Raw genomic sequence first — 10,299 nt, 5'->3', positions numbered from 1 at the left:
TTTACATTAGTAGTCTTTACTCAAAATCATTAGTTCACATAACTTCTCTTTTCGAAACTTTAAATTGTTAAAAATAAATATTTTAAGTATAATCTGTTAACCCGGATTAGTTGAGTTTACTAATAAATCGTGTGGAAACCCGTTGCCTTAAGTTACTTTAGTTTTTACATAAGGAGAAACTAAATATGTCAAGTTGTATTAACATAGACTATTAAGTGGATCTAGTAGACAAATCAAGTTTACATTAGTAGTCTTTACTCAGAATAATTAGTTCACCTTAATTATCTCTTTTCGAAAGTTTAAATTGTAAAAACAATATTTCTAAAGATTTCTAAAGAAACAAAACAATACTTTTCAATGTTTCAAAGTATTTTATTGACAATAAAAGGTTACAGCTCACGTGTTGCTGAATCAATAACAATGTTGCCAACCAAGTACAAGGGAAAAAATGGGCATTAAAATGGGCATTAAAACTTAAATGCTAAAAGTTTGTTTTGTTCATTTTCAGAACACACAACATTTAACAAATCTGCTGTATCACACATACACTAAAACTTGATACAAGCTGTTAAAACATCAACTTGACAAGTGAACTGTCTTAAAGGAGTTAAAGGTGTAAAATGGACTTGGGGTGTAGTGAAACATGATTACAAATACCAACCTTTGTTGAATAGCCCACCTCTGTTCTCCCCAGTATTCCAAAAGTTTTTCTAAACTGGCTTTAGAATAGACACTAGAGGGCATGTGGTTGCCCCTGCAGATTAAAAAAAAAAATATGCAGTTTGTCCAAACAGAATTAGCTTATGCTACGCAATGTAAACGGTCAATTAAAAAGAATGAGGTTTGGAGCTAATTTGAGTTTGTAAACGATGTAAAAAGCGATGTATCTGCAGGAGCAACAACATGCTCTCTAGCGTCCATTCTAAAGCCTGTTTGGAGAAACTTTCAGAATGCTGGGAGTGAACAAAGGTGGGCTATTCAACAAAGGTTAGTACACGTAATCATGCTTCACTACACCCAAAGTCTTAAACCAGAGTTTCAAAGTTTTCAAAGTTTCAAACCAGAGTTCTCCCTCAAATAGTGTACACTAAATAGTGTACAACACTATTTAACACTAATATGCAGTCCTGAGGAAATGTGTCTCCACGCTGAATTGTAGAACACATATTGATGAACATTTCCCAAATATCCCAAACATATGCACAGCATTGAACAATACCTGCTATATACTTGTGAACAAATTAACTTTTGAAGACACATCAAAACTTGATACAAGTTGATAAAGTTATAACTTGACTAATCAACTGTGTTAAAGGAGAACTTCGGTGTGAAATTGACTTTGGGTGTAGTAAAACATTATAATGAGTACTAACCTTTGTTGAATAGCCCACCTCCGTTCTCCCGCAGATTTCTGAGATCCAGCAATTTTGTGCTGTTTTCCAAACAGGCTTTAGAATGGGTGATACAGGGCATATTTTACCCTGTAGATAAATCGCTTTTTACACTGTTATCCAGGCTCCACTCCACTCCATTGGTAGAAACCAAAGAGCACTGGCATTTGAAACGAGGCTTTAAGAAATTTAAAAGTGCACAAGAAGTTTATTAAAAAACACTGTTTACAACCCGTAACATAGCTGAATCTCCGGGCACCATCATCTTAAAATGAAGACGTGATCAAGAATTTTTTAATATACTTCTTGTGCACTTTTAATTTCTTAAAACCTAGTTTCAAATGCCAGTGCTCTCTGGTTTCTACTAATGAGGTGTGGAGCTAATTTGAGCCTGGATAACAGTGTAAAAAGAGGTTAATCTGCAGGGGTAAACATACCCTGTTTCACTCATTCTAAAGCCTGTTTGGACGAACAGCACAAAATTGCTGGATCTCGGAAAGCTGTGGGAGAATGGAGCTTGGCTATTCAACAAAGGTAGGTACTTTATCATGTTTTACTAACTACACCCAAAGTCAATTTCACACCAGAGCTCGTCTTTAAGTATATCCTGTCAATTGAGGACTGACATGCAGTCCTAAAAAATGTCTGAAGTGACATGACAGAAGTAATTGGACATTTCCATCCCACAATAAACTTAAATCAGCATAATACAAAATGGAACAACCCAGTTTAACATTTCTTTTTTAGCACTGGTTCAAGGACAATGACAATACAATGAATACAGTCACACAAGACTGTAGTGGGGAAAAGGCACTGGAAAAACAAAGCAGCTATGCCTTTTCACATTAAACTTGGCACAGCAGTTTCTTACAATGTAAGCTGGTTTTTCAGCGATTGTAATTTGGGTTTAAGTTCAATGTGGCCCAGTGAGAGAAGTACCTGTTGGATGAACTGGAATGTGTTTCTCATTGATTTGGGATAGTTTAGATGGAGGGCATATGTAAGACCAAACAGAATGCACATAGCTTTTGGCAGGTCTTGAATGTTGTCCATCAGAACTTCTCCCTCAATGACAATCTTCAGATAGGCTGGACTGAGGTGGGGGGGTGGGAAGAGCAAAGCAATGTCAAGGTGGAGGAATGAGTCATCAGAGTCCTAACAACATAAGAGCACAATTAACACATTTTTTATTAAATAACCATCCATAAGGTAAAGCAATACAGTATAAACATGTGAGAGTCATAAGGGGAGGTGTGAAATGGTTATGACTGCTGAAGTAGACTAAACAGGCAGATCAATTAAAAAGAGCTGGGAGACATGGGAGATCTTTAATTCTAATTGTATAAAACTATACTCACACTGTGTCAAGAACAGAAACTATAAAATATTTGTGAAAAGTCAAGAATAAGCTGTTATTTGATACTCTTTGATAAATTAAGAAGTTACTTACAGAGTATTCTTTGTAGAAGTCTGCAGGACTGTCCCCAAGGACAATAGGAAGCCCTTTGAGCACCAGTGTCCGGATGTCAGTAGGCTCTTTGGTCTTTTGGGGAGTGAAATAACAACACAGTTAGTAGAATGAAAAGTCAATAATAAGAAAGCACAATTTTGAATGGATTGTGCAACTATTATACACTGAACAAAAATATAACCTCATTAGTTTTGCTCCCATTTTTCATGAGCTGAACTCAAAGGTCTAAGATTTTTCTTATGTACACAAAAGGCCTTTTTCTCACAATTTTACAATTGGGTCTAAATGTGTGCTAGTAAGCATGTCTCCTTTGCTGACTTAAACCTGGCTTGAACATTGTCCAATTGCCCATTCTGTGCTCTTTACTGATGTGTGCATTAAATGTAGAGTACACATTCGTATGGAAGTTACATCCTTTATATGGACAATGTACTCTGTGATTAACTTTCAAATGTGTACTGCGCAGGTGTGTAAAAAAAACTGCTTCTGTACAGGGTGCAGAAAAATCACATAACTGACACTGAATTATCCGGTCAGATTCACACAGCTGTGCATCCTGGGTTTTCTGATGAATTTTAGATAGGTGGACCTTAAGTGCATTAATGGAGTTAAATGTGCACAAACATTCTTGGTGTAAACAAGGAAATGGCACCGTTCTACTGTAGCCCCCATGTTTTAACCTGTAATGTTTTAATAGGTAACCCCGTTTATCACAAATGAACTCACAATACTTACACTTCCACTGCATCTTCAAAACAACCTGTAAAAAAGAGCATAAAAATATTTAGCTCAACAGCTGCAGTTCTGTAAACTCCACTGCAAAACTATCAGCCTCTACTAATGACTTGCTAAGAAGTCGATAAATGTATTATTGCTTAACAACGACTCTACGAGAGGCAAACAAACTAAACAAGGGGCACGGTGAGCGCGAGACGCGGCATGTTGGCGCTAGATGCGGCATGGAGAGTGACCTGTTGGCGCGAGACGCGGAATGGGGGATGGTGGGTGGGCGCGAGACGCGGAATGGGGGGTGATGAATGGGCGCGAGACACTGACTGTAAGCTTTAAACCGCCGAAACGTATTTCTGGGACAGAGCTTGACTATCTAAATATGTAACCGCTAGTACTTTCAAAAGTCGTCTCTTTATTTTTTTTTTTGAAATATAGCACATCACACATACAACATGGATATAAATCACCCTTTGAAATGCTAACTAGCTTACTCGTTGGCTAAGCTTTCTAGTTAACCTAGCTACAGCATCCAACAGACAAGTTAGAGCTAGATAACCTTATATAAACCGTATAAAGCACTCAAGCTAGCGTTGGTCAGCTAACCTAAATATCTAGCTACCATATAAAGCTGACAAATAGCGTTACCCATCTACCATATATAAAGCACTCAAGCTAGCGTTGGTCAGCTAACCTAACTATCTAGCTACCATATAAAGCTGTTAAATAGCGTTAGCTATCTTCCTCTTCCAACAGGCCAGCTAGCTAACTTTATGAACTTTTAACACGGTTAACCGGCAGAATACTAATGGTATTGCTAAATTGTGCCCTGACACAAACACCCCAAACAGTTGTGCTACCAATATAAACTGTGAACCGATAAAAAATAGTTAACTAGGGTTAGTTAGCTAGCTACTTAGATAGTTAGCGTTAGCTAGCTAGCTAATTAGCGTTAGCTACCTTTAGCACACAGAATTAACGTTAATGCGCCACGCAGCGTCCAGCCGAGTGGAGCAGAGCTGAGACACAAATACCCCAAACAGTTGTGCTACCAATATACACTATGAACCGATAAAATAGTTAACTAGGGTTAGTTAGCTAGCTACCTAGATAGTTAGCGTTAACTAGCTAGCTAGCTAGCTAATTAGCGTTAGCTACCTTTAGCACACTGAATTAATGTGCCACGCGTCCAGCCGAGTGGAGCAGAGCTGAGACACAAACACCCAAACACAAACACAGTTGTGCTACCAATATAAACTGTGAACCGATAAAAAAAAATAGTTAACTAGGGTTAGTTAGCTAGCTACCTAGATAGTTAGCGTTAGCTAGCTAGCTAATTAACGTTAGCTACCTTTAGCACACTGAATTAACACGTCCAGCCGAGTGGAGCAGAGCTGAGACACAAATACCCCAAACAGTTGTGCTACCAATATACACTATGAACCGATAAAAAATAGTTAACTAGGGTTAGTTTGTTAGCTAGCTAGCTAAATAGCGTTAGCTACCTTTAGCACACTGAATTAATCCGCCATGCAGCGTCCAGCCGAGTGGAGCAGAGCTGAGGCGAGCAGCACTGTGACTGAAGTGAGAGCTCTGTGTGTAATGGATGAGCTAGCTAACTAATATATACTAATATATTCAGCAACTTCATCCATCATGCACACTGGAGCTGCTTGCGAGAGAGACGTGTATTACCGAACTGAGTCAGCCTTCTCACAGTGAAAAGTTTATTTGTATCAGAGAGGTCTCATTCAAAATATAGCTAGTTTCTTATACTCACCATTTGAAGTAACAGATTTCAGAACCCACAGGTTTGGGGTGCAGCAGCCATAAGTCGTCTAACAAGCAACTCTTCTCCTGCAGCGTTCTGTTGCTGTTTCAAACTGGCCCCTCCCCTCCCTCTCAAAAATTTAACACATTTAGTTATCTTTGCTTAACATGATTATTGCACTGAATATTTCAAGTAAATATTACTAACAGCTAGTTTTATTTAGTAATGGCAATATTTTTTTCCAAAACATGAAAGAATAAGTAATGACTACTTAAAAAAATTATTTAAACCAAATCCGGGTTTACAGTGTATGGGACAGGACTGAGATCTGACCAGTCCTGACCTAGAGTCCAGAATAAAAAGTGCAGGTGTGAAAATGTCCAAGGTTCACAGAATAAATATACCAATTGATTTACTTCATCTAAACATCAAGTGTTGGATTCCACTGTTCAGACAACAATATAGATTATATAAGAGTGCCAAAATACTGTCACATCTTGGCCTCGTCTCGTGTCTCTGTGTGTCTTCCCCACGTGACCTGTGCTCCCCTGTGTCTCCTGTCTCAGTACTTTTCCATGTGTGTCTCATTTGTAGCTCCGCCCCTTCCCCAGGTGTTTCCAATTCTAGTGTGTTTGTGTTACTATAAATAGCCCTCCACTGCCACTTTGTCTCCGTCGGTCTTTGCACCTTCCCATGTCGTTTTGTCTCTCAGCGTTTCTCTGTATTTCATTGCCTCTGTTCCTCACGCCTTAGTCTCTGTGTTTATATCTAGTTTTATGTTTCTAGTTTCCTGTTTATTTCTGTCTCCCTAAGCTCCTTATATATATCCCTGCTTTGTGTTTAAAGTGTCCGCCTCCTCGTCTCCCTGCCTGGGTCACTTCGTGACAAATACTAACAAGTCCTGCACATCTACATCACCACACTACATTTGCTAACCAATTAACTAATTACATCACATTAGCTATTTTACAGAAACTTTCAATAACTTTTTACTGGAAAAAAAAACTGAAAAGAACTTTGTACAGAGTATCTGTTAATAAGACTAATTGCACAACACCACATGATCATTTTTTCCCTTACAGTTTAAGGTGGTCAGTTGCTTCATTTCTAAGTGTAACCCAGCTTTCTTACAATAAGGTGTTCTTACAATAAGGCAGAATGACATTTTTAAAACTTTAGAAGAGATACACATTATACATACTACAACCAGGCATTAGACCATTTTTATATATTTTCTACTGCTACTGAAATATGTTGTGCTGTCCATGATGTTCTAAAGTTATTGTTTTACTAGATATTTTTTGGACATTTATTTATTGATCTATTATTATATATTAGAAGAACCTAACCTTTAAAACAGTGTTCACACTCATACCTGTTTTTTTATAAAAAAATGGTTCTTTAAAGTACCAAAAGTTGTTCTTCTCCCATTTTTCTTGTCAAAGACTCCTTTGTGGCACCTTTTATTTAAGAGCGTAATTACAGAATCCCGGTCACTGGTTTTGACCTGGAGCTGTTAAACAGCTTGAAACTCCATCAGACGGCAGTGACTGGCCCCCGCCACATCACACTTGCCTCCAGGAGTTCACCGTTAGCAGCCCCACCCATTCTCTAGCTTTTTGCCGGAGCCGAACAAATGGGTGAGCATATGACTAATCAATCCGCCGCTTCTGTCCAGAATGCAAACCATAAAGAACATGGCCAACAGTGACGCAGTGGAGGTAGCAACACTGCATGAGTTAAACACTTAAATCACCTTTCGGTATGAGTCAGTCTGAGAAAAGTGGAACCGTGTCTCTATGAAGCTGAAGGCTCGCTGGAACGGCCTATGATTCATCTACGCAGCCAGAGGGAGGGAATATACACACAGAGCTGTACTGGGGCCCCTTGGTGGAGACCAATTACAAGCCTCTGCAGGAGGTTGGGACCTTGTTGTCAGGCGCATATTTTGAAGCTTGGGAACCACAGTGTCGGACCTTATACCTATATAATTTGTCTCTCTTATGTTTGTTGGTGGATGAGAGGTGATGCAATATTGCAGCTGTGCAAGCACACGTTACTCAACACGGCTCAAGGGCCAAAACGATTCCCAACACAATAGAAAGCACTGTTGCATGCGAACACGCATACAACTGTCATTATTGGTGCTAATGTTGTGTCTGCATCCTGATTACTTTCTCAAGGTCAACCAGTGTCAAGTGTATGTAGCTGGAGCAGTGGTGAGTTTCCTTATTATTGTTATAATCGCCACATTTTGGGAGTATGTCAACATAGCGGGTTCAGCTTAGGCGTGTACACTTGCGCTTTGTGCACAGAAATTCCTCCCAATTCCTTGAAATGTTTTATAATAATATGTAAGCCAGACAGAGAGAAATATGCAAATCCATTCTAATCTCTCTTCGAGGAATAAATATTTATAAATATTTTATATTAAATATTTTAACCCTAACCCTACTGCTCACGAACATTCTCTCCCAATCTTTCCTCAACAAAGAATCAGCTCTTCTTTAATGCTGCTTTAATATCAAACCATGATTAAGGTCACTTGTTGGCATTACCTTTTTATTATCTCAGTGTTATTAAGTAAAAACAAAAATAATTGGTAGCCATACCTTGCCCCTGTTCCTATTTTTTATATATATTTCAGGCCTGAAATGCAGGAATAGATGTGTACAAACAAATACAATAAAAAATTAACAGACCAAACATTTCAGATATTGCTCTGCCCATATTTTCTACAGTTATTTTTTGCTATGTACTTCTGAGGAAGATGTAATAGGGATATTGGGTTTCAGGTATATTAGTCCAGACTTGTCCAATTTACCTAAGCTCTTGCAAACAATCCAAACACAATATGAAGTCATTCTGCTGATAATAATGAAAGATTCCTTTAAGTTAAAGTAATGCCAATATGTAAGTATGTTTATTTTATACTATATAAGTCAGAATATAAATAAGAGGTGATATGACAGGAAATGCTAGCATGCTAGCAGACAAAATTAGAGCCAGAGCAGTTGGACAATAATATCATGTATAATAATAATGAGCATATTCTGAGCATATTGTAGAAGCATATTTTGAATTCAAACACTGAATTAAATATAAAATAGTATCCGAATAACATTTTTTTATGAATTTATCTCCATGTGTCAAAATGTTGAGATAAATAAAGTAAAAATAGTTAAATTATAAATATTGAGATAAACTATTGTTCCATATTGCTCACACATTTACCAATATAAAAAAACAGTAAAATTTTATATTGTTGTACATTGTGATGATGATTGGACCAATAAAAATGCTCCAAAATGACTTGAAAATGAATAAAATGTTTTACATTGACCTCCATATAACGTAAATTTAAATCTTATGTTAATTATCATTTTGGATTTACAGTATAAGGGTTTTTAATGTTGTTATAAGTGATCAGATGAAGATCTGGTTTTCTCTGTAGTCACGTCAAGCACTGCTCAAGCCGAGCGATATGTGCCGGGTAGTCGTACAGCAATACATTGAACCTTGGGCTTTTTGCGTTCAGTGACCAAATGACCAGCAGGAAACGACTGAAGCCTTTGAGAAAGTAAACAGAAGGCCTGCTTCCTGTCTCTTTCCATCCGTGGGCTGGACGCGACAAATGTGAGAGCGTTGCTGTCTGAGGTTTTGCCAGGAATCCCAGTGGAGCCCAAAGGCTCGGAGAAATGCAGCGCCTGGTCCTCCACCTGTTGCTGTGGTAGCAGAGAATCAGGGCGGTGCAGTGCAGCTTAGTGTTGCCACAGCTGGTGGCAGTAACTTTGTTTGAGTCCACTCAGGCCTTTTCCTTGTAAAAGGATGCTTGGAATATTTGAGCAGTTATAGAGAAGAAAAGGGTTGACAAATGCACGCCAGCCTTTTAAACACAGATGCAGCTACGCAGTGTTTTAGTGCTGCACTTTAAACAGAAGTTGCTGAACAGGGGAAGGACTTTCACTAATTACTTCCAACAGCAGCAATGTCATTCCGCAGGATTACTCTGTAAAGTGTGGAGATGTGTTCCCACTGATCATTAAATTAAATCTATTTCAAAACATCCCCCTTACTATTCTTACTAATCACTTTCAGAATAAAAAAAACGCACAAATGGACATCTTACGCTGTCCATCAGCTAATTATGGCTGCAACAGTTGTCTTGTCCATGCTGTCCCTGTGAATAAATTCCTTCATAGCCTCTGTTGCACAGTTGGAGTTATAAAAAAAAATTGATCTATGTTTGAGTTAAAATTAGTAATGTAGTTGACCATGTACACATTTTTACACTGTACACAGGATATCATTGCTGCCACTTTTAGTTGCCACTTGTTACTGATAACAGTCTGGATCTTCCTTTTCATTCCATTTTTTTCCAGAAATAGAATCCCTCTCTACAGGTTTCTCTGACATCTCCACTGTGTGATGGTGTATCCCAGTTTTTATTGTTATCACACCAAAATCCTTATTGTTATTACGTTGTTTTATTTAATTATTTATTTTTTTGCCTAAATGCTAGTCTTAAATTTCCCTATCTCACCTTTTTTGGAATGTGTTGTAGGTCTGAAATACAGGAATGGAAAATATATGAAGAAAACCACCAGACAAAACATAAAATATTGTGGATTCAAACACATAAAAGTCAAGGTAAATGTATGTTTTTTCATCTGCATCTTTTCTTCATCTGCATGTTTTCTTCATCTGCATGTGCCATATTGTGCCACCTTTTTCTGATTTAGGGTTTTAAAGATAATCTGGTTTGTTGGACAGGCAACTTTAAAGGTGGTAGCAATGGGCAGACATGCTGGTTTGATTAGATGTAAGAATTTTATTAGTTATTTAATTGACAATGGAAGAGTAACAGTCAGCAGGTTAATTCAGTATAGAAATAACTGTTAGGCTGAGCAGTACAGCTCATTCATTCCTCAGGCAGC

At 37.9% G+C, this 10,299-nt stretch overlaps 1 long non-coding RNA gene across 1 annotated transcript; it reads right to left on the bottom strand.

Moving 5' to 3' along the window:
* Positions 1–351: 351 nt before the first annotated feature.
* On the bottom strand, positions 352–5,633 carry LOC125782690 (uncharacterized). The gene is made up of 4 exons (XR_007425425.1): positions 5,372–5,633; positions 3,598–3,622; positions 2,842–2,934; positions 352–2,546 (listed from the first exon to the last, which is right to left on the bottom strand). It is a non-coding gene; the product is annotated as an uncharacterized LOC125782690 (long non-coding RNA).
* Between the last annotated feature and the right edge of the window lie 4,666 nt (positions 5,634–10,299).

The sequence above is a fragment of the Astyanax mexicanus genome, chromosome 18, assembly GCF_023375975.1.
Source record: "Astyanax mexicanus isolate ESR-SI-001 chromosome 18, AstMex3_surface, whole genome shotgun sequence".
NCBI classification, from domain to species: Eukaryota; Metazoa; Chordata; class Actinopteri; order Characiformes; family Acestrorhamphidae; genus Astyanax; species Astyanax mexicanus.
Note: the sequence above shows the minus strand (reverse complement) of the source record. Positions and strands in the feature narration are given on the sequence as shown.